This window comes from Spodoptera frugiperda, chromosome 10 (genome assembly GCF_023101765.2).
Source record: "Spodoptera frugiperda isolate SF20-4 chromosome 10, AGI-APGP_CSIRO_Sfru_2.0, whole genome shotgun sequence".
In the NCBI taxonomy this organism is placed as follows: Eukaryota; Metazoa; Arthropoda; class Insecta; order Lepidoptera; family Noctuidae; genus Spodoptera; species Spodoptera frugiperda.
In genome coordinates, this window is record NC_064221.1 from 7983182 (window position 1) to 8008448 (window position 25267).

Below are 25267 nucleotides of genomic sequence, written 5' to 3' on the forward strand. Positions count from 1 at the left end.
TAATAACGTAATCGCCTCGCCTCGGAACAGGCTCCGAACTTGAATTCCCGCGCTTACGGCTCATCGTCCCCGCGCTTACGTTTCTCCGTCCCCGCGCTTACGTCTCTCCGTACCGACTAACTATCGTATTAGTCTAGTCGGTGTCGCCTAGCCGTAGCCGAGTTGACGTACAGGCGCTGCTGATACGCTTTCGTTACGTGCATACGGTAGGTTGACGCCTGGTTGACAGCGAGGCGAAAGGCGTTACGGTTACGATCCCTTTCCGATCCCATATGTGTGCTGAGACCTTAAGAGAGAAAAAGTAACTCCACAATAAAAAACAAAATGACAATCTATTAATATATAAATAGCAATGTAATTGCGCAGGCGTGGTTAGCGAAAGTGCGCCGGTTGGGTGCAGGTTCGATGCCTGCTATGCTAATGTAAGATTTATGATCCAGACCTGTGTTGGACATGGAATTGTTTTTGATTAATTGTGTTGATTATGGTTGTTTATAAATATAATATAAGGGTAAGAAAGTAAATGGTAGACGGAGGCAAGTATTTTAAGGTACCGATAAGTTCGGTCTACTATAACCCGCTGGGGTAATTTTGACCCAAATTCTATAGCCAATAGGAAGCCAGAACAAAGCGTATAGGTATATTCGTTTTTCATTGGTCTAAAAGTTTGGGTCAAACAACCGTAGCTGCAGGTTACCTGAAGAAAAGCAGGAGTTGGAACGGGGTGGTTTTTAGTCAGTAAGAATCTGACACTTCCTTCTTTCTTTAAAGGCCAAAGACACCTGATTTTAGTTTAGTCTTGTTGATGTAGTAGAGTCTTTATAATAACTGTTAAGCGCTGCCAGGGCCCATGGGCGCGACTGTTTATTTGGGTAAAAAATTTTGGTGAGCGTTTTTTTTTTATTACTAAGTGCCAGGTGCTGTCAAATGTCAATGAGGTCGTACAAAATACATCTATGATGATGACATCACACTAAATTATAAATGTGAAAGTTTGTTCATTTAGATGTTTGTCCGTCAATCACGCTGGTTTCAGCTTATTGAACGGATTTTGATGAAATTTGGTATACAAATAGGGTATGAGCCGGCTTGGGCGATAGGATCTTTTATCCCATGGGAACGCGAGCGAAGCTGCTGGCTGAAGATAATGGAGGCTTAAATTATGAAGTGCAAAGAATTCTTTCAGTTAATTCTGTAACTTAACTTAAGCTGCTAGTGGCTCGTACTAAATCGCATCTTACAAGCACACGACACATTAATGCTTTGTTCTTTTAAAGTCTTACATAATTATCCTAACTAGTGGTCGCCTAGTGGTCGAAATTCAACCATATAGATTTAATTTACAATACCACTTAACATACGTTCAAGGATAATTTTTATTTAACTCAAACTCAAAGAAACTCTTTTATAAAACTCTTTTCATATGAGACGTGAGAATATCATCGCAATGTCTATCGATTTTGACGTTTTGTCAAATACGATCAGATACTATGCATGTGTGTGTAATGTTTTATTTATTGATTTAATGTACTTTATGAGCATTATTTTTGAAAAATATTAGCGTTCTGCTCTTCTCCTACACATAAACTATAAATGTACCAAATTTTATGCTCCTACGTCCGCGCAATTTTCGTTAAAAGCGGTCCAAAATTTTTGCATCACGTATTAATATATAGATTCAACATTCACTGGTTGCGTAAAAGGAAGCATAATAAACACGACCTAGACTAGATCTAGACTTAATATTTGTCTAGATTATTTCGCATAATGTCTCCGGCCAGACAAGTACACAACCGTCGAGGCAGTCCGCTTTTTGAAATCGCCTACACTGTTATCTAGGGCTAGTGGCTCGTACTAAATCGCATCTTACAAGCACACGACACATTAATGCTTTGTTCTTTTAAAGTCTAACATATCCCAAATCAACATTCACTGGTTGCGTAAAAGGAAGCATAATAAACACGACCTAGACTAGATCTAGACTTAATATTTGTCTAGATTATTTCGCATAATGTCTCCGGCCAGACAAGTAGACAAACGTCGAGGCAGTCCGCTTTTTGAAATCGCCTACACTGTTGTCTAGGGTTGTCGCTTTAGCAAAAGCTTAATGCATGAATAATTATTAAAAAAATATGATCCTTTATTTCTGTTCTCTGTTACCTGTTCTCTGTACTCTGTGTACTCGTAAGAAATCATACTTCGTGTTCCCAGAAATATTCTTCAAAAAGGAACTAACTTTCATCTTGAATTATTAAGGTGTTTTGGCGTATCAAACAGCCTGCTTGATGGCAAGCATAACTTAAAGTACAGGGTTTGTTGTTTGCATTTTAAGAACTTTTTATGGTAGATATAAACCGATAACCGACCAGACGGATAACCTGATGGTAAGCAATCGGGGGATTGGACCTCCGGTAACCTCACTCACACAACGAAAGCTTTGTTTCACGTTGATTTTCGGTGAAGCTGTGGTATCACTCCTGTCGAGCCGACCCATTCGTACCGAAGCATGGGTCTCCCACACAATAACTAGGTTATGTTTTATTCTGTCAGTCATATAATTATATTTTATTTTAAACAGAATAAGGTTGTAGAGAGCGAAACTAACAACAAATGTCATGGAATTCTTATAAATATTTATTATTCATCCATTTGTAATTAGCGTTTTACAAAAACAGTTGCCAATGACGAATTGTTGATACAGATGTATCTTGTTGTTGGTGTGTCATTTTGTTTTATTTAAAGAACTTACCGTCGTACTCAGAGTAATTTAATTGTTGATTTACCCAGTCCCTAGCATTGTTTTCGGAACAAAATCGTTACTAAGGAATAGTTTAAGAAATCATTAATTGTGTGAAAGGCGTAGTTAATTGTTGTTGAAGAATTTAAATCGAGTGTAGTATTTAACAAATCTCGTTGACAAGAAGTTCGATGTTCTGAATTGATTTTGTTGCGATATTTCCTTATTTACATTACATGACATTTCCTTATATTAGGTACATGTAGTATAACTATAGTACTGCACCGTATGCATATGCTGCGAATAAGAAAAAAATAATAAAACGACATAAGCACATTATTATAAGCTTATTTTATCTTTTTATAAATATTTGTCAGAAAACTTTTAGAAGAAAATGTTCAGACGCAAAAATAATTGAATTCCAACCAAAAAACAAAAACACACACGAATTTTGTCTTTTCGCGAATCTAGCATCGATACAATAATTATTATAATGTCAATAATTTTAATTTACATAACATGTGAATTTCAAAAACAGCCACACATACAAGCCAGAATCTACTGCAGATACAACCATGAAAACACCGAAACACTGAAGTCCCAGGGACATGAATAATTTTCTTACACTCCGCAACTGAATAATTCAAAAAACATTATTACCTAGAGAAGAAAAAAATCACGACTCCCCTTATCATCAACACAAAAAACATCCAACAATATTTAGATTCACCAGCCAACCCTACACTGCTTCCTAATTCAAAGAGAAAGAGCTCGGTCCCAAGGCTTTACTCTATGCTCTATGGAATCTATTACCAATCTCGCTGCGTCACTATCTGACTAACGACTCCTACGCATGCGCTAATTATTATTGCAAGTGCTTGCTCATACCTTTACTTACCTGCCAAGTACCAGCCCTGTGGCGTAAGTTTGGGGGCGTAAAGTACAGAGGTATACTTAGTGTGTATTATGATGATTGTAGCTTAGTTTTGGATTCAAATGCTTAATGTTTCTTTAGATGTTTAATGATTACTTAAACTATTCCTTAGTAACGATTTTGTTCCAAAAACGATTGCTAAGGACAGGGTTAAATACGATTAAATGACTCTGAGTACGGAAGTTAGTCTTTCTCATATTTACAGGGTCATTTTGTTTAGATAGGTACTATGGAAAACATTGTCTTGTTGGCCGAGTGGCGCGTGGTTCGATTCCCTGGTCGAGCTAAGTATTGCTAGCCTCTTTTTGATAATTTCTCAGTAGTAGCACGGAGGCTAGAAATGTGACATACTTACAACCCTAATGGTGAAAAGTGAGTGTACATTGTATAGTGGCATTACGTGCCATAATGTGCACCATTGTATCCCATTCGGGGATAAAAGGTGTGAAACTAAAAAAAAATATGAAAAAATAATGAACAAAACAAATGACTCAGAAAAATCTAAGTAAACAATTTCATTCAACAATATCGACCTCAATATTTGCGGTTTTAATTGTAAACGTCTAAGAATAGTAATACACGCAATGTATTTATAATAGGCACCTTCTTACATTACCCCCTTTTAAGGGTAATTTAGTTACCTTGTAACACAGACTACACAAATCAGTTGGGAAGCATTACCTTATGCACTGGCAACATTGCGAGGACATTCTAGGCTGCATACTTCTTCCATATTTGAATATGCGAGGGAAACGCTCCTGGATTGATAAAGTAAAGGGCGTGCATGGATGCGGTACTTCGGAATTTAGATTGTGCGGTTAAGTCCCTGCATAACTGAATATTTTATATTGATGAAGTACGACTTTGTTTGAATTTGAGTCCCTGAAAAGTATAAAATATGAGCTTAATACATGCCAATTATATGACAAATTTCGGTAAGCCACATAAGGAAAATAGCGTTTCTTGAGCTAAATTTAATTCATTTCAATTACATTTGTAACTTGACCTTCCTCACGACATTTGTTTTTGGTGTTAATGTTTGTTACCTATTGCGGTAAAGTGCATTTATGTTGAATATTAATTTGTTATTGTTCGATGATCTCTAACAGGAAAATCGTGCCTTTTATATTGTCATAATATTATAAAGTATCGTTTTAATTCAAAACCAATAATGTTTCTTAATCATAAGATTTCTTAGATTTTTATTTCAATGTTATTCATTTTATATAAATTGTAGCCCCCTTTCCCACTATCTAATGACACAAATTTACCACATTCATTTGTTTCCTACATCCAAGTTAACGATTCATGCAAACGTAGTATGTACGCGGTAATAATCATTAATCACTTCATTAGCTCGTTCCATATTTGAATCTGTTGCTTTTTTATTTTCCCTGACATTCAGCCTGCTTTATCTATTCAGCCTTGTTTTAAAATAATTAGGTTGTTTAGCAAATAAATCTAGGCAGTAAGGAGCCTTAATTTATTGTTTACAATTAAGATTTATTTCTTTATTAATATCATCAGATATAGGGAGTTAGAGAACAGTTAGTTGTGTGAGTGAGGTTACCCTTCCCGATCCCCGATTCCTTAACAACCCTTAACTCTCAAAAGGCCGGCAACGCACTTGTAATGCCTCTAGTGTTCCGGGTGTCCATAGGCGACGCGATGACAGCAACCAGTTGCTCAACCATGTAGTCAAATCAACATTAGGACAACGTTTTTATAATATTTCATAAAAACAAGGAAAATTTTAAACTTAAAAACTTGAAACACGTATAAATAACTTATCTAGGCGGTGCCGCTGGCGCCACAAATGTCAAAACTCACTTAGTTATTGGCAACGTTAATGTTCTTATTTGTGTTCTGACTCAGAATCCTGACATCTGGCCTTCCATGAACGATGTGACATCATCAGCAAATCACGTTTCGCGTAAGACCTGAATTAGAAATAATTGTAAAGGAAAATATTATGCCTATGTATGTGTGTGACCTAGTTTTTATTTAGGTCATAGGTTTCTGTTATAGTTTGTAAGGAAAATTGGTTTCTCAGTATTTTGATTCTGGGTTGTTGTTAGTTCTAGTTTTGCCTGTTATGAACCACTGAACAAGAATCTGGCAATACGCTGTTGGATTATAAGTCTCCCCTAAATGAAAGGACGTGCATTTTAACATTTTGCTAACGTTGCATATCTGAAATTAAAAGGTTTAGGCTTATAAGAGCGTCAAGAAAAATCCTCATGATACTTTTTTCACGTTCTAAAATTTCGAATATCGAAAAGTGACAGCGACGGCTCTATTGATTTGCTTTTTTTAGAGATGCGGGAAGTGATGTTGTGATCCGATAATTCAGCCTAGATTATTATCGAATCGATTTGAAAAAAATATATATATAAATCTTTAATTATTTCAATTATCTTAACTGATAAATGCTCATAAATGTTGAAAATTTATTTAATTATACCACCTATAATAGATAGATACTTATATCAAAACCAAAGGAACTTCGTTGCATTCGGGTATCTTGCATACATCCCGCATGTGACATCTCACTTTTTAAATATCTTCTTTACTACATTACATAATACATAATTACAGATTATGCATTTCCTTGAGCGCCACTTATTGATGTGAGACAATGTATTGTGAACACGTGTACATAGTTTTATTGCTTGCATTGTTAATTACATGCTGTATGTATGACATAATGAGGACTTTCTGTTTTCTATTCGCTAGATGTCGCTAGTGTATCGAAAAGTCGTTATATTATTTTAATGTTATTGTTTTGTTTTGGTGTCGTATGTTGCTAACATTATTTTTTTCTTGTTTCAGGTAATTTGTGATATCACTTGGGAACATCGACTGCCTATCTTCAGTAACACGGCTGAATTAAGCTTCGGAAAACTCACTTTTAACAAGTAATGTGTAGTCTGCACATATACGTATACGTGTTACAATTAATAGTAATAAAACACTCCTAAGCACTAAGTTTGTTCATAAATATTATTCGATATACAGGGTGACTTGGAATTCGACGTATTCCTCTCGGGAGGTGATAATACAACTAATTTCCTACAAAATTAGCCCTGAGGTCCTTGGGCGGAAAGTGGCTAGTTTCTGAGATATTCAACATTTTTGGTTTTGGTAAAAAATCCCGAATTGATTACAAAAACATCAATAAATAAAAAAATACTGGTTGGATTTTAGTAGTTTTAGTTTTAATCAGTTGCTAATACATCAGTTATCATTTATAAATACTAATAATGGCACAAATATCATTCGTTTTAAAATAGCAAGTAATTTCCTATCAAATTTTGTTTTGTGTCACTAATTTGGTCGATAGAAAACTGGATTTATTTAAAAAAAATATAAGACACTAAGCGTACAAACTATTAGAAAAACTTCCTTGGTTTAGTAGCTACCCAGAAACATAAAATTATTTACAACATTCTCAAAAATAAATGAATTAATTGATGATAAGTAGAGTGTAAAGAGAAAAGGGCAATTTCAAAAACATCTTTATTTGCAAAAAATTGTTCAAAGTAACCTTCCCTACGACGAATACATGCCCGAACACGCTTCCTTATCTCTATGACGGTCACTCTTGGACTGAATATGCGTCTAATTTCGTCATTATTTTCAAATATGTTTTGGAGAAGAATTTCGATACACGGCCTATTCCGTCTGTATAAACAAGGGACTTTATGTAAAAATCAACCGGCGTTAGGTTCTGATTACTGTGCATGCCATGTAGTCATGTAGAGGGACCGCCCTGTCAATATAACACTTGGGAACCGAGACATCCTACCATTGCCGCACAGTAGATCGATAGTGCACTAAACAATCGTCGTGTTCGAATAAACTCATAATCTTGTTTCTAAATTCAAATTTAAAACAATGATCCTAGCTCATTCCTTATAAATTAATCTTAATGATACCTATCCAAACATTTGAATCAAAACCGTATCCTGTTGGTTTTGCTTTTTTAGATTTTCGTTGACTTTTTTGGTGTTAATAATGGATATTGTGATAGTTTGATCAGTGCACTATCGAACTACTGTGCGGCAATGGTAGGATGTCTCGGTTCCCAAATGTTATATTGACAGGGCGGTCCCTCTACATGACTACATGGCATGCACAATGACGAGAACCTAACGCCGGTTGATTTTTACATAAAGTCCCTTGTTTATACAGACGGAATAGGCCGTGTATCGAAATTCTTCTCCAAAACATATTTGAAAATAATGACGAAATTAGACGCATATTCAGTCCAAGAGTGACCGTCATAGAGATAAGGAAGCGTGTTCGGGCATGTATTCGTCGTAGGGAAGGTTACTTTGAACAATTTTTTGCAAATAAAGATGTTTTTGAAATTGCCCTTTTCTCTTTACACTCTACTTATCATCAATTAATTCATTTATTTTTGAGAATGTTGTAAATAATTTTATGTTTCTGGGTAGCTACTAAACCAAGGAAGTTTTTCTAATAGTTTGTACGCTTAGTGTCATATATATTTTTTTAAATAAATCCAGTTTTCTATCGACCAAATTAGTGACACAAAACAAAATTTGATAGGAAATTACTTGCTATTTTAAAACGAATGATATTTGTGCCATTATTAGTATTTATAAATGATAACTGATGTATTAGCAACTGATTAAAACTAAAACTACTAAAATCCAACCAGTATTTTTTGATTTATTGATGTTTTTGTAATCAATTCGGGATTTTTTTACCAAAACCAAAAATGTTGAATATCTCAGAAACTAGCCACTTTCCGCCCAAGGACCTCAGGGCTAATTTTGTAGGAAATTAGTTATATTATCACCTCCCGAGAGGAATACGTCGAATTCAAAGTCACCCTGTATAACTAGATGAACGAGTGAAGTAAAAAAATAATTTGTACGAATTTGTAACATCAAGTTCATACAATGACGTTCTAATTTCTCGTTCGACAATAGTCTAAACACAACAATAAATTAATTGAAAAAAAAAAACTGTTGTTCTTGGCGTTGCCTTAGCATAATTATTATCTGTGCTAATTCAAAAATATTTCCATATCGTTTTATTTTGACAGCAACTTATTATCTTAAGCAACAGCACCCAATCAACAAGCTTTACCTGGAATCCATTTTGGATATTTTTAGGCGAGACACGCGAAGATTTTTTAGTTTTATTTTTTAGTTATCAACGGCTATGGTGTTTGGAATATTTTATAGACGCTTGAAGGTCTTTCGAAGTATTATTAAATATTATGTTTTATATGTTTATGTTTATAAACATGGTAGGAACAATAACTTTGTTTGATAACAAGGAATTTAAGAATAGCAAAAATGCGGTTGTCTTTTGCGTGAGCTTGACAGTCGTTTGACTGATAAAATTGCTAGAAACTAAAATCTAACTTATTTTAAACCTGATCCAGAAGTAGATCTTTGAAGAAGTAGAAGAGTTTGGCACTCTCTCTCGCCTTGCCCAGAGTGAGAGAAGTCATTGATGATCCCCTTTTTAAAAAAAAACGCATTTTAAAATTATACTTTAAATATGTTCAAATAAAATGTAATTCAACAACTTCACTACGAGTATCAATTCTAATGAGACAACATAATTAACAATAAGAGATTACATAATATCAATGAAAGCTTAAATCTTCAGTGTAGGCAGATGCAATGAGGTTGGTTGCGTACGAGAGAGTCAACCTTGACTTAGTTGCAATATTTAAAACTTAGGGAAAACTTACATACTCGAGCATGCAACACTAAAATCTCAAGACTCTTTATAGTAGATTGAGATCGGTTATTAAAATTGGCAGATAGGTTTGCTATCAGATGCAATGCCACTAATAAAAAAAAAATTAAATAAGCTCCAATAATACTTAGGCCTCAGACGAAATCAATCGCATTTGCGATAACTGAAAAACCAGATAATATAGATTTAAATATTGGACCATCTGTAGGTTGGCTTTTTTTATTCAAAATTCTCTGTTCTAAAACAGATTAGAATTAAAATTCAGTGCACAACCTTGCCTTCTAAGTTCTATTACAAGACATTCGTAACATAACAGCCAAAAAGTTGTCATAAATGTTATGTAACAGAGGTTATAAAGTTTAAATCTGCAATGTGTGGGCAGACATAATGAGGTTGTACATTGTACACAATAAAGAAAGAATCAACCTTGACTTAGTTGCAATACTTAAAATTGTCAATGGAATATAAACCACAAAGCGTAATAACGCTTTAGCCACCTACGCGAATGATTCATTCAGTCAGACTTAACTGTGTGATGCTGATGTTGTAATCAATTTTGGTCTCAATGTTTAACGTAATTAAGTTTATGTTTGATGCATTGTTGGTGCATAAAACTTTAAACATAAGTACTTGTTTCTTAATACTGAGGGTAGGGAGAACTATCCCCTGCAGTGGGATGGCCATGAATGAAAATAAAAAAAATATACTGACTTGTTTCTTAATTGTAAAACACTTCCGACAATTTTATATCTTTTTTTGGTAGGCCTGTTGCCATCTGCAAGAAATCCCAAGTTAAGGCTGAAGTTACGTAGTTTACGGATAATCCCGGGTGTTAAACATTTTATGTTTGGTGAATTTCTTGTATGACCTGACAGACACCTTTGACTACCTTTTGACAATTTTAGTAACTGTATGTAATCCAAAGACCTCGCGAGACGTGATCGTTCACCAACCAGTTGGCTAGATGCTGTAAAAATCCTCACCAGCCTGACAGTTCTACAAGCTATAAAGACCGCAGAGAACAGGAGCGCCTGGAGGAGGCTCCTACTTTAAGTGACACATGGACCAGACTAGACATGGACCTTCAGTAATGAAGAGAACGAGTGAGGAGAGGATGCAATGCAAAAGGAATTTTATGCAGGAAGTCGTTAGGTTGATTAAGATTTTTTGTATTGTTTGTCTCCTAGTCATTTCTGGTTTTTTACATTTTGATTAAATCACTTTGTCTAGTTAGTATGTATGACATTTCATTAGCTTCAACTCGTAAATCTCCTTGAATTCGCGAAGCTATGTATCCGGATTCCGTTGTCATTAATTTTCGGCTATTTATGCAGAGGATATTACGATTTATTCGTTGTTAATTAATGATACATTCCTCATTGTAACTCAGATTGACTTCGAGTCATTAATTAATAATTTATTAATGTGGTTTCGTTCTGATTTTTTATTAAATTATGAGGAAACTGATGACTGCCACTTGACGGCCATGGATAAGTTGAACTTGTGATTAATGGTTTCCAGGTTTTTCTTTCAGTTTATTTATTAATCCAATAAATTATTCCCGGTAACCCCCAATTTACATCGTAAAGCCGTTAATTTATAGACTTCAAACGCTCTTTTCGGAATTCGTTTCAAATGATCCCCAAAACTTTAAAATTAACTTCGTCTTAAAAATAGTCGGTTTTGGTTGAAATCGTAGGAACATGGCTGTGGCCGTTCGCTGGCTGCTACCAAGTTTGTATTGAACCTATCCATTCAAGCCTTCGCCGCACACAGGCACAGAACACGTAGCCACAACACACACACAAAGATAAACAGAGCGAGTTTGACACTTCGTGGCCGCCGGATCAGTTGGCCGATGCTCGGCGTCGCGGCACGATCGCTCACCGCCGCCATCTTGGATTTTACGAAACGCGGGCTATTTTTTTAATAAAAATAAACTAAACGTGTCAACTGTGTAAGTGTGTGCTAATGCTAACGTTCTTGTGGAGGTTTTTAAAATTCGAATTCGTTTCAAAAACGACCGGTGAACGAGGATTTCGGTATTCTTTATAAAGTTTTTTTTTTAACGTGGCATGAACCGGTGTTATGTAAATTGCAAAATAATTATCGGGAAATCGATTTACTTATTGTATAGAATATTGTATTCTATGGTCTAAGGTGTTGTTCACAATGGATGTGTCCAGGTTTGTTTGTGCTCCGACATTTTAAAATTTTAAATAATCTTGTTTCTGGGTGAATGACGTTCCGCCAAAATGTAGGTTACGGTTAAGACTATCATATTTTGTGAACTATTTAAACTGAATTCTTGTTAAGATGAATTGGCATTTATAAATAACATTATAAGTAACAATTTTGACATTCGATCTGACAGTTTTTTGTCATCTGTTGATAGCTAGACAGAAAAACATGCTTTGTGAAATAATATGAAAAACTTTGCTGCGATTTATTTATTTATATTTAGTTACTACGTTATATTGAACAATCCTTGTTAATCTTGAGGATGTTATTATTGCATTTCCGTTATTATTTCTGCATTTGCTATAATTATTTAAGGTAACAATGGTATGATCTCAATAGCTTAGAATTATTAGTCAGTGTTATTGTAATATTTGATATTAATAGGAAAAATAATGTATTTAATAATAATACACGTATCCCAGATATCAAGGAATACAATGAAATATTATTGTGTAGTTATAGTTACTAACACAGTTTTTTAAATAAATTATAGTAACTTTGCAAGCGAAACTAGACTAAAATATCCTAGCAATAAGGCTTTTTATTTAAAGATTATCTTTATAGCCCTTCCGAACTTTTTACTAGTCAAAAAAAGTTTGTAAACAAACATGTATTGGATTAACTGCTATCAAACAATTCTTTATCTTTCTTCGTGAACTAAATAGACAAATAATAATAAGACAGTGTAGGACTGTCTGAATCAACATTTCATTTTCATTCAGCCATCTGTTCAATCAAACGCCTTTACATTGTTTAACAGCTAAATGAAAAAATACTGCTACAGTCTATGGACGTCTATTTTTTGCGAAGTCCTATTATTTTCGGCTTAGATGAATCAAATCTTGTTACAAACTGACGAACGAACGGTAAAAAAAGATTCTGTGGCTTGTCTAAAGGTTTTTAATCTTGATTTTAGTGTAATCAAATAGATCGAGTCATTAACTAATTAAACTTAACCGTTTTTTTTTATCTGTGGAATATGTTAAAGATGGGGCTGTCAATGAAATTTAAAAAAAAATGTTGAATACAGATAAAATTATTGTTTTTGAAATTAGAATATTTTAAAATCATAGGTATTAATTTTTAATTTCGTACCTGGTTGTTACTGGCTACTCATACAGATTTTTTTTTATATTTTTGGTTCTTATTTCAAAATCCTATCATAATTAAATATTATTGGTACAGGGTACTGATGACGTCAGTCTTCCAAGAAACGAAACTGAATTCTGTTCCTTTTTTAACATAGATAGGAAACAAGTTTCTAAACTTTTTTTAATAGTTACACCTGAGTCAGAGATAACGTCATTCGTTCGTCATTGCGATGACAAAATTCTTACGCTACGAATTCAAAGGATTTACGACCTTATGTTGCATGATATAATGTTTTATTTAGCATCTATGTGTGAGTTATGTGATTAGGTATTTATGTCTAAAAGTTGACAGTTTGTTACCTATTTTTGTTCAAATTGTCAGTTAGAAGTATAGTAATTATTCAACATAGATTTACTAAATAATAGATCAGTCAATAAATTAATCTTACAAGGTTATAGAAAAGTTTAATGTATGAAATTGACATTGACATTCGACAATTTATGTCAAAACTAATGTCAAGTCCATACATCGAATCGAGTTTGATATTCACTCGTTCGATTAGCGTTTTTGAGGTAGGGATGCGATATAGTTATCTTTTTTACATCTTTTTTATATGTATTATGATTAAATAGAATGTTTAAAATAAAATATTGTATAGGCGACTGCATAATTTTGTAGTACTTAAACAATAACGTCACAATTTTAAACGTCAAATTGATAACTATTAAAGCGAAAATAATTATTAAATTAAAATGTGTACAATTATACGTATCTTTGAAAGGTTTTTAACATGTATACCATTTGTTGGTATTTAATTACATACATGTAGTTAATAAAATATTACTTTTAATTTTCATGGAAACTGCTATGTACCTATACCATCGTTATTTTAAATGTATTTTGTTACAATAATTCCGTATTTAAACTTATAATGTAGATGAAGTATGTACCATAAGTTAATGTAGGAAAATAATTCAAGGACAAAGTCAAGGAAAACCAGTTAAACAATAGTAAACTAAAGTTTTAGGTTACATTCCAGTGCAATACAAAAAGTATACTTACTTGTATTATTTATTCGGAAATAAAAGATAAACATGATATCATAGTATAATTCCTGAAGGCAAATGCAAAATAATGAGTAACTGTTATATTGAACGAATTAGGATGCCATAAAAATTATTGAAATTCTAAGTATTGAAAATACTATGAGTTAGGGATTATATGAATACGAGTGAAATTAAGCAAAAATGCGGTAAATAAAATCTACTTTGAAATGCATATCTGATAAGCAAATTATAAGAAATCATTTTTAAAGGATGATAAATTCGAAAAGTATACAGGACATACACTTTAAGAAATCATCAAATACTCTTCGTACCTTTGGTTCCATTCAAAAAATTCTATTTAAAAATCACCAATCAGAACATTCCCTTAGATTAATATCAACTATAAAGATAATTCCGATTGGCTAATCCAGTTCAATTTGGCGAGACCTGTCCAACTAGTTTGTAATAACGTTTATTTCTGTCCACTACTTGATTTTGCCTTTCACACCGATGAAGTATGAATTCGAGTCTTGTTGCCGTCCTACGCAGATCTTTTAGATACTAAAGGGTTTGAATATCCTGGTGAAGGTAAAGGAGTAGGAGAGAAAGGAAATGGTAATAAAGATGGCGATTCGTATGAAAATATTGAAGATTTTTTGATTGACGATAATAATAACCATGTTTAAGAAATTCTGGCTAAGAGATTAGACTTTGTATGTAATAAAGTGATTAATGAAGTAAAAATAATAATTTATGAATTAAAAGAACAGCAAACTGTTATCAAATTCAACGAATGCAAAGTGCATCTAAATTCGATTGATAAATACACAAATAAATGTGGCATTGAATTCCTACTAAAGCTACAACATGAAATGCTATCGATAGATAAGATATTTCCCAGATATGTCCAAGCGGAACTCTTTTGACGTAACACTGACGATATAGATGAATTTTATAGCAAACATCACACACTAAGTTTATTTAATGATGTCAAGTTTGAAGATGTTCAAGGACGTGCTCGATGTTTTTCGAATTAATCAATGCATAATGTGAGAAGCGTTCTAGATAAATAGCGCCTTTAGGAAATACGTTAAATTTTAAATTTAATTATGACCAATATGTGAAAAGTGCTGATAATAATATTGTTTGAGAAGACATGGAAACAGAGGATGATGGAAATGTAAAAACTAACGGTAAAGTTAGTGAAAGAGAAGTAAGTAAGAAAGTTAAAACTATGACAGAGCGTGCATCGGTTAAAATATTAAAATACAATTAGCTTCAGTTAATTTGAAACGCGACGGGCGTAGAGGTGTGACAATGGGATATGTTGACGCTTGTCACTCAGTAGGGCTGGCAGACATAAAGAGGGACAACAGATGTATGACAAATAATATTAAGGAAAGTTCTAAAAAAAAAATACAAGTAAAAGTGAAAGGAATTTGGAAAACTTTCCTAATGCAAAATTGTACAATAACACAGTTAAGTCGTGCCCCAATTCTGATACATTTCCTTACAAATCTTCGTGAAAACTTCCTCCATTCTAAATACTTTTACTAGCTCGAAATCTCAATAAATAAAAATAGATTCAAAAGTAGATTTTAGACTAGAAGCATTTAGATGTTCGTCTACAATAAATTCTGCTTCAGATAAAATCGGTCGCGTAAATATAAATCTTGTTGTCCTGATCTCACGAACGACATTCAAACGACCATCTTCATTTAAAATGCATTCGAATTTAACTTCGTCAAACTCAATTAGAATGAACACATTAATCATAATTTTAGACTCTTCTACAGGTGTTCTAAGATCTACAATAACAAATTTAATTTTGAATTAAGTATTTGATTTGATATTTATTATGTTGTGGACTCCAGTGGCAACCATATTTGCTACATCCTCTCACTCTGAATATATTATTAGAGGGCTTTGACCAACACTCGCAATGGCAATTCTATTATACATTTTAGATTTCACCAGCTGTGTTATATTTTGTATGAGAACTAGTTTTGGTTTATTCATCTGTATCATTTTCTCGATACACGATTATCAAGCTTTTAAGTTAATTGGTATTGAAACAAAAAGCATCATTAATATATTCTGCTAGTTAAATATGAAGACTGACTATAGCAAATCCTTATTTTTTTTAACTTAGTACGAAAATACAATAGGTCTTTCTCCAACAAAATATCAAATGAGATAACGACATAACAATGTGAGTAGAAGCAACGAAGTGTGACCCTTTTAAACACCATAATGATACGATAATCAGTTTTCGCATGTCAATCTCCCATCTGCACGTAAGAAAGTATGGAAGAACCATGGAAAACTTCCCACGTGCCTTACTCGTGGCATAAAAAAGAAAGTTAGGTAATAAAGACAACATTATTCTAGCTCAGACTTAGCTGGCTTCTTTGGAATTAGACACGTAAGCTAGATTAACAATTATCCTTTCAGCAAGTCTAAACTTAGGCGACAAATCACCAGATCAAGCCGACACTAAATGGCCAATTAGTCTAGTAACTGCTGATAAATTAATAAAGAAAAAGATAGCTACATATTCTGTACTTAATTCGATTAAATAGCACAATATAACTTATCTTTTTAATGTGCTTAGGATTATCTTTACAATCTAATTTAGTTCGAACAAGTGGCTGCAAGTCGATGCAATACTTACAGCACTTTTATTGATCTGAGACGGAACGTCATCGATTAACATAGATAGCATCGATTGTATCGATTATTACACGATCATAAGCCTTGCTAATTATTTTAATCAGTCTAAAAAAGAACAGGAACAAACTAGCTTCATTAATTAGCATGTCGTGTCGCAATTTTGTCAGGAAGAAATTCTTTAATCTGTATTTCGCAATATTTAGACAAAATGCTATTTGTAAATAATGTTTACTGTCTAGCTGAAGGAAATAGAGCTTGTAATGGTACTAATTTGAGGTTTGACGATTGCGTAATATTTATTGAACGATTCAGCTTTGCAAATATTACTCAACTAAAGTCTGCAGTTGGTCTATAAAATTGAGTGAATAATAAAATTAGGAACGTAGATCTGTCTCAAGCATTTGACATTATTAATGTCAGCTATTCATTTAAATGGGTCTTATTTTGATATAGGCTTGTATCCAAACGAGTGCTAACTTAGCTCTACTTGGCAAGGCTTAAGACCGGCTTCCCTCGAAACGTCTTCCACAATGTCAAATGAACACTATATTACAAAATAAGCCGTTGCTATCTGATCGTAACTTGAGCAACTTAATGCATCTGCAGTCGTATTGTTCTCTTTTGCATTTTATTTTCGTACACCTAATTTAAAACGATATGACCTCTAAAGTTTTATAGCTATAAAGCTACAGATTTTTTGTAGTGCACAGCAGCTATTTTAGGCACTATGTATTTACTAAAACCACTTCCAACAATTCAATCCATTTAAAGAAACAACTACAAGTCAGCCGAGATAACGAAGCGCCGTCAAAGTACTCACAAACCAGGCCAGTACGCGATTATGTGGACCTGTAAGGCATCCAAGTCGCATTTTGTTTTGATACTTTCTTGCCCCGCGGCCATATGCTCCGCAATGGAGATCGTAATAAGCAATACTTACCGAAAGGTGAAAGGTGCACGTAAAAGTCTCTAATTGCACTGCACTGAGAATTATGAAGTAAGAAGTGTTTAACCTAATGACGGATGACTGAACCAAATCGGATCGTTTTGTGAATTTGATGTTCGTAATAACAGTCTTTATCATGCTCTAGTTAATAACGATGATGAATTGCACTTTGATATTGGGAAGGTTAAAATAAAGAGAATAATTACTTCAATGCAATTATAGATCTAGAATTTGCTGTTATTAAGATCGATGATAATGGATATGATTTAGTGTGGGGTTGGCTTTGGTGTCCTATAGTAGGTACTTACCCTACAGCGATACGTGATCGCAACATCCACAACTACCGTATCAAACGCTTGTTTCGTGCATCCCGTCTCTCGGCAATCCCGTTAGTGAACCGGTCTCGGAATGCCGTGCGTTCCCCACATTGTTTTGACGAATATGAGACTGATTTTACTTCTCCAATACTTCTTTGTTCTCCTGGTACTTTCGCGTGCAATTTTCACTATCCGTGTCAGTGTACTACTGGAAAATAATGACCAAAACTTAATTAGATGTTTTGTTTCTACTTAGAATTTACCACTGGATCAAAAGCACAACCTCAGAAACCCTTTTCTTTAATGGTAATTTAAAGAAATTGTTTTTGTTTATATTCTCCTACAAAGTGTGCTTTTGTAAGCCACAACGTTTAACGTCTACATGCGGTTTTCTGTGTATTCTCGTGGTAGGTTGAAATGAACGTGTTGAGAAAATATTTCTTCTGTTTGATCCAAATATAGACAAAACAGTTTGTTCATAAAGTTTACTGTGTAAACGACACTATGTATACGTACTTTAACGTGCATATAAAGAGGATCCACAAATATTGGTCCTTAATCTTCAGGCTCTCTCATCTTACTTTCGAAATCAGAATTCATGACCTCTGAATCACCAACCAAAAAATGTTTAACCCAACGAAATGATTCACACATACAACGACGATCGTGTTACTCACATCTTATGCAATTTAACTTAAGAAAAGGCTTACAAACCGGTAACTGAAGTTCTTGGCGTGTGTGCTCAGAATCTTGATAATCTAAAGATGTAATCCTAGTTGCATGCTCAAGTAGTTTTAGAAACTGCATTAGCAAAGGAGATAAAGATGGCTTCACGCCTTGGAATATAATGGGACTCATTAGTCTTCTGGCTTTACTGTTGACTGACTGACTCAACGAGAAGGTCCGAATTTGAATGCAGACAATTGATTTGAACTGAGTGCCGTTAATTTTAATACGGCGATTGTGAGTGCATTAGGGGACTGTCTTTGTTCCGTTTATTGAGTCCAAGCTTCCAGAAAATTAGGACCAACGACCTGCATATTGATTGGTGCAGAGATCCCATTCTTAAGTGTCGAAGTATGATTTGTTACATTATCCGTGACCTTGTTAAATTGCATGGAATGTTAAATACATAAGAAGTGCTTATTAGATGCTCCTAGTGCAAAGGCACAAAAAAGAAAACAAACTTCAATTTAAATAAATATTGGTGTTGATATCCATTAAGTATCTAATCAACATTCGCGGCATAATATTATAATTAAACAAAATGCAGCAGATATCTAAAGACAAGATCTATTCAAATGGGACAACCATGTAATTGATATGCAAGCTACTAAGAATTTAGTAATAACATTAGTTCTTGACAATTCTTCTCAGAAATTGTATGGAGAGATGTATTTTGTAGACTTTATCATTATAAAAGATAGACTAAACGATACATTGAACGTTGACAAAGAATCCATAACCCAAGCTACTCAAGAATTTGGCTTTTGAAAATCAACAGACACGCTTGTGACTAGCAAACCAAACTAGACGATTGTTACCAAAAAAATCTTAAAGACTAAACATAACTTACAATTTATTCATTTTAAACAAAGCAGTTTTGACGTCAAAAATATTTAGTTGCATGTAAGTGATTTCACGGTTGTGTCACGTAACGGTGGGATGCGGTCAATGGTCATAGAATGGATCGCTTTGGTGCAAACGCTGTTCTGACACGCACAATGGATGATTCGTCTTGAGAAACTTAATTAGTTCGCACGAGATCGCTCTTGTCTTTTGTTACAATTTCTGCATGATTTAGGGGTTTCATTCAGGTTAATTTTGTCTTAATTTCTGGTTTAGATATTTATCTTTGTTCCTTTTCTTAGCTTTACTTTATTAACATTTTTTACCTTGTCATTCTGCAATACTTCAGTCAAGTTATTAGCCATTTATTTGTCTGCAAGGATTACCTGTATTTCTTTAACTTTTTTTGGACGAACAAAGGAATTTTGAGGCCAATATTTCAGTTCATAATCACTCTTTATACAAACGACTGTATCAAACGAATCGCTACCCTCATCAGTATCATGAAAAGCTTAATGTTACTCATTATTAAAAACTCTCGCATATTCTTTTACACTTCCAACATCATCAGCATCAATTTTAACTCTTATCTCTCTTTTAATAAAGTTGGTTACAGCTTAATCTTCACCGAGTAATCCGATACATTTGACGGTGTCTTTGGAATCATGATCTGAAGAAACTGGTTGTATTATTAAGAGAAGGACATTGGTCTCTTGGTGTCATTTATTAGGATTGAATACCGATCACTGTTTTATGCTTTTTTGCTAACGACCTTTTTAGAAGAGAGGAAGGTTTAAAATTGCATAAGAGCTTAGGACACTTCTTTTTCTTTGGCTTAATGGCTTAGTTTGAACTGCAGTTTTATTCAGTGGCCTTTGTTTGTGTCGTTCGTTTTCCTCAATATAACCTTGTAGCTTATCATATTAGCAATTTTGAACTTCTCAGTAGCAAGGGGGGTCACTTATAATAATAAGATCCCAATTGAAATAGTAACTACACTGTACACGTGATTCATCTTCGGGGAAAACCACACAGAGGTTACAGACAGACAGCCGTTTAAATAACAGTTATATCGTTATCGATCTCTTCCGTTGCAGTTATTAAATAAAATGTTGACATACCTAAATAATATTTTGGTTGCAAGACTAGTGTTATCGACTTGCTAATAATAAGTATTTGGATTTTACCAAGTAACTGCTATAGACTCGTTTGACTTACAACGGACCTTCCCAATACCAAAGTTATAGATAAAATAATATTATAATACCAATAGTTACTGTTGGTTGAAAATATTCTTAGCCAGTTTTTTAGTAAGCCATGTAACACCACACCTTTTATTCCCAAATGGATAGGAAGAGGTCCACATGCGCATTATGGCACTGAATGCAACTGTACAAGGGACACCTACTTTGCACTATTTGTGTTATAACTTATGAGCCCCATGTAATAGGGGGTGAGCCTTTTGCCATATTAACACAATTCCACACTTCGTGCTTACTACTGAGAAATTTTATCTGTATTCCTTTTTTTATTGTGAATAGTATGGTCTTTGGGCACCAACTCCCCTGGTGTGTAGCAATCTATGTTCAGTCGGGACTAAGTTCTCTTTCTTCGTTCCTCCCATTCTGTTTTAATACTTATCAATAATTCAATACTGTATCAGTTTTATCGTGTTAGTAAGCCAAGGAAATCTGCATCAACAATATACATGGCAGCATGGCAGTAGGCGACTGCTATTTGTCATTCAAGTATAGCATTGTTAATCGACAAGTTTTATCAGGTAACTGGTAATAATATACTCTATTATCTTTGCTTTAAAGTTTAATTTAGGCAAGAAACTTTATTATTTTTCAATTGTTATTTTCACAATACTATGTAACGAGCTTTCCGCCCGGTATCACCTGTATGGTTAAGTCTTTGACTGCCAATAGAAAACTGTTGAAGGCAAATCCTCCGCTAACGTCGGTCACCGGTGACCACCACGGCGTTCAATGTGTTAAAGGAAAAATAAGTACCTAGTCTATATTTCTCCAATTTCTTATCCTTTCGTAAAAGAAAGCTAGACGAACAAACAAACTAGTATTTTACAATAGGAGAATTCTTTGCGATATTCGTAATTTGTTTAAATGAAATTCTATGTTTGTAAACTCATCCACGATGACAGGAGAAAATCCTAGTGTGGAAACTACCTAGCGGATTTACTGGGGCTCCGGCTCGAAAAGCAGGAGTAGGAACGGGGTGGTTTTTAGTCAGTAAGAGACTGACATTCCCTTTCGCTTCACCCAAGTCAGCAGAAGTCATTGGATGATTTTCCCCGCTTAAAAAAAGTGTGGGAAATAATAATTTACAAGGAGAATTCCTTGGTGAGATCGCCACTCCTCTAGGCTGTTTAAATGAGCCAAACATATGAACAGTCACGTAGCCTTTTACGACCTACCTCAAAAACTATATTTGCGTAACACCTATGTAGGTATGTTGACTAAATAATGCTTGGATCAAACAGTTATGTATGCTCGAAGCAAAATCGCTTACTGACATAAACCTACATTGTTTTCCTAAACACGGTACATTGGTTTTATGTTAATTTAGGTATAAGTCAATTTGTTAAATGCGCCATTAATGTTATGTTTGACAATTTAATTTTGTTGTTGTCTAATGTTTTGAAATTGTTTTGTTTATTTTGTGGTAATAATTATGGTATAGGTAAGAAAGTTATTTTCTTGGTTTCCATTGGCACAAATAAAAGTCTTTTGGTGCATTTTACATTTAAGTAATATGCATTTAATACTGTATTTTTTATTGCCAATTTACCACAATATCAAAACAAATTAAATTAAAAAATCAATGACAAACAATTTATTATTTTTGGCAGCCACGTCATTTTCTTTTTTTACATTCGAAATTCAAAACTTGTAAGCGAGACGATCGTCATTTTTGGTAAAAAAATAAGGTTTTATTTGCATTCAACATGGCGGTTTCCATTTACGTGGACATTTTTGCCAATTAATAACAATAAACATTTAGTGTTGGCATTGCATGCCTTGCTTATTTCGGAAACGCGGCCTCTTACTAAAAATAATTACTCAAAAATTTTATCGGGCATGATTGTGACTTATCAATGAGAATGGTGTAACGATTTTATAGCTAGTATTTATTTATTGAGCGAGGATATCGAGATACGCTGTGGCCTTAAACGGACAATTATGTCATTTGTAATATTGTTGTATTTGTATATGGTAATACATGTATGAGATAATATTTATACATAGTACTTACATGTCGCAACTGAATGCGTATATTAAATTAAATGTTATACCGATGTTTGTGACTATTTGGCTGACTAAGTTTAAATATACCTAGGACTTAAGAGTTGATCCCTACTTAGTCTGTTTATTAATGAACATACGAGATTTGGCAATATATTTTTTGACTTACAACAGCTAAACAGCAGCAACAGCTTTGATTATACTTCTGTTTATCCTTTGATCAGCAAAATGTATCACACGTTGTTATTCAAAATGCATATTGTTAGCTTTGAATCCAGTAATCTCGTCAGAAGTCTTTTGACTTTAAGAACTAACTAGTTTCACTACTACTCTTTCAATCTTTAAGACCAAAAGAACAACTCGAAAGTTAATATCGCCTTAAACCAAGTTCTTTTCTAACCGACATTTATCACATCACATCATCAGCCTATAAGTGGCCACTGTTGACCAAAGGTCTCTTCTCACACGGAGAAGGTTTGAGCATTAATCACCACGCTTGCTCAATGCGTGTTGGCGATTTCAAACGTAACATTAGAAATTATAAACCCAGGTTTCTTCACGATGTTTTCCTTCACCGTTTGTCTAACTGGCATTGAACTTTATCATATCTAGAATCAGTCCGTAAAGACACCTAGATGGCTAGATCTGACATCTAGACTCAACTAATTACAGTTAAGTGTTGACAGATAGTTATCATTAACCTAACAAGTAAATAAAGTGTAATTGTCATCATTTACGGAGTAAAATGGCTGCACTAGGTGACTATGGTTAGGTACATATTCGTATACCTCCTGCATTTTTCTGTGATATAAGTAGTGAAAATGCTTTGAGTTTAGTCGAAGAAGTGGGAAATTGAGTTTGCGTAATTAAAATCCAAAATCTATACTAATACTTATATTATTAGACTTTATTTGTTTGAACGCGCAAATATCTGGTACTAATTGAATTGGTCTGGTACTAATTGAATTATGTTTTTTGGTGGATTGGAGAGTCCAAAGATCTAACACGCTGCTCGGCTCGCAGCAGCAGCTGAAAATATTAGCAGCGCGAGATTAGTTATATATTCTCAAGTAAAATGTAAAAAAATACGATTCAATTATAAAGGTCAAAACATTTGAATTTTTACTTGTCCATAGTTAAATCTTTTAAACAAATTTACTTGCAAATAACGGAAACTGGTGTAGCCTTCAGCTAAAAAGCGTAACATTACATTGAGATCTAGTCTACTCCTTAGTCTTAACATTCACTAACCTCGGAAACTTAGTATAATCCGTTTTAAGTTCTACAGAGATTGGTAGTTAAGATACTTGTGTGCTGAAATAGTTTTAGGCAATTTTAGAACCAGTAGGATGTGTTAAAATATTAGCAGTTAGGCTTATTATTCCGTGAAGGAGTCCTACCAAATCTGGGGATCATGGCAAACCTTTCTTAGACGCGACTAAGAAACCCACAATCCAATAGACTGACGGGCGGTTGATAATATAAGATTTTTTTATTGGGACTAGCCCAACACAACCTCTCATACTGCTGCAACTTCTGTGAGCCAGGATCTACAGTAGTACACTAAAGGGACATTAATGAACTGACTTGAATGCCGCAACGAAATAAATCAGAAGATATTGTTAGAGTTGTGACATAGTATCCTGTAACAAAATATCAAACATTCACAAGGTGAATTCAAAAATGTTCAAAACTTTGCTGTTTTCCATTCTAGTTATTGTCACCTACAAATGCTAGAACTATGCTAAAAATGGGTCTGCAGTTTTTCAATAAAATACCGCTCCAGTCTCCTGCTAGCTACCAGGATAGCAGTGGGCGGCAGAACGTCGGCGACTAATTTCGCCGACCGGTTTACTGAATCGAACACAATTTTTCAATTAGCACCGTCTTTGGCCGACAACTTTGGCCGACATTTGTCGGCGTAACCTAATTAATTGACCGCCATTGAGACAATGATTTTTAAATGATTCTGTACTGTTTTAAGTGATTAGCTTGTGTTTGTGTGTAGTTTTTTTTCGGAATGGCGCCTTGAATGAGTTGTGGGTGGAGCTCAATGATTTATTCTGTCAGAAACTATTTCGTAACTAGCTCCATATATCATAACTGGCAAAAATGGTTAAATACGTCTCCGCCTACTTTTCCTAAGGCTATGATGAGACAAACAGGATGTTATAAATGCAGTTTTATAAAGTTGTCTGAATATTGATTTTTATTTCGTAGTTGGAAAATCATCCATTAACTTTTTTAGCGTTCTATTTTGATTCGTGACCAAAATCTATCAATGAAAACTGTAAACCAGCATCTCAATGAATGACACTCATTCATAAACTCGAAAAATCACGGTGAACCACTCATAAACCTCGTTTACGCACATTTAAAGCTAACATACCACATAATAACCAAGTACGAGTATGTACATCAATTTTGACAACTGCGTGACAGAAGTACCAACTCACTAAAACAAATAAAAATGGCGTCTCCACGGTAGGAATAATAACAGCGTCTATTAGTTTGTTAAGTTGGTTAAATAAATATCTACATGAGTTTTACGACTTCTGGTCAAAGTAGTTAAACTGAATTTTTATGGATCTGTATTTGGCGGGCTTTAGGGATTTTTATGCCAAAGTCTATTATGTCACTGGCCGTTTTTAAAAGTCCAGTGTGTGTTATCATGTGTATGTGTTATAGTCTACGGCTATAA

At 34.1% G+C, this 25267-nt stretch overlaps 1 protein-coding gene across 11 annotated transcripts in view; it reads left to right on the forward strand.

Annotated features, from left to right (window-relative positions):
* LOC118277469 (microtubule-actin cross-linking factor 1) overlaps positions 1–25267 on the forward strand; it is a 323764-nt gene that overhangs the window by 80448 nt on the left and 218049 nt on the right. For 4 of the 11 annotated variants that reach the window (XM_050696507.1, XM_050696467.1, XM_050696465.1 and 1 more), the window contains exon 1: positions 11244–11373. The exons of 3 other annotated variants lie outside the window; for them this stretch is intronic. The gene's annotated coding sequence lies outside the window, so the exon portion shown is untranslated. Of the gene's footprint in view, positions 1–11243; positions 11374–25267 lie in introns of those variants that run through there. 4 more of the 11 variants (XM_050696509.1, XM_050696510.1, XM_050696506.1 and 1 more) reach the window with 1 other exon arrangement.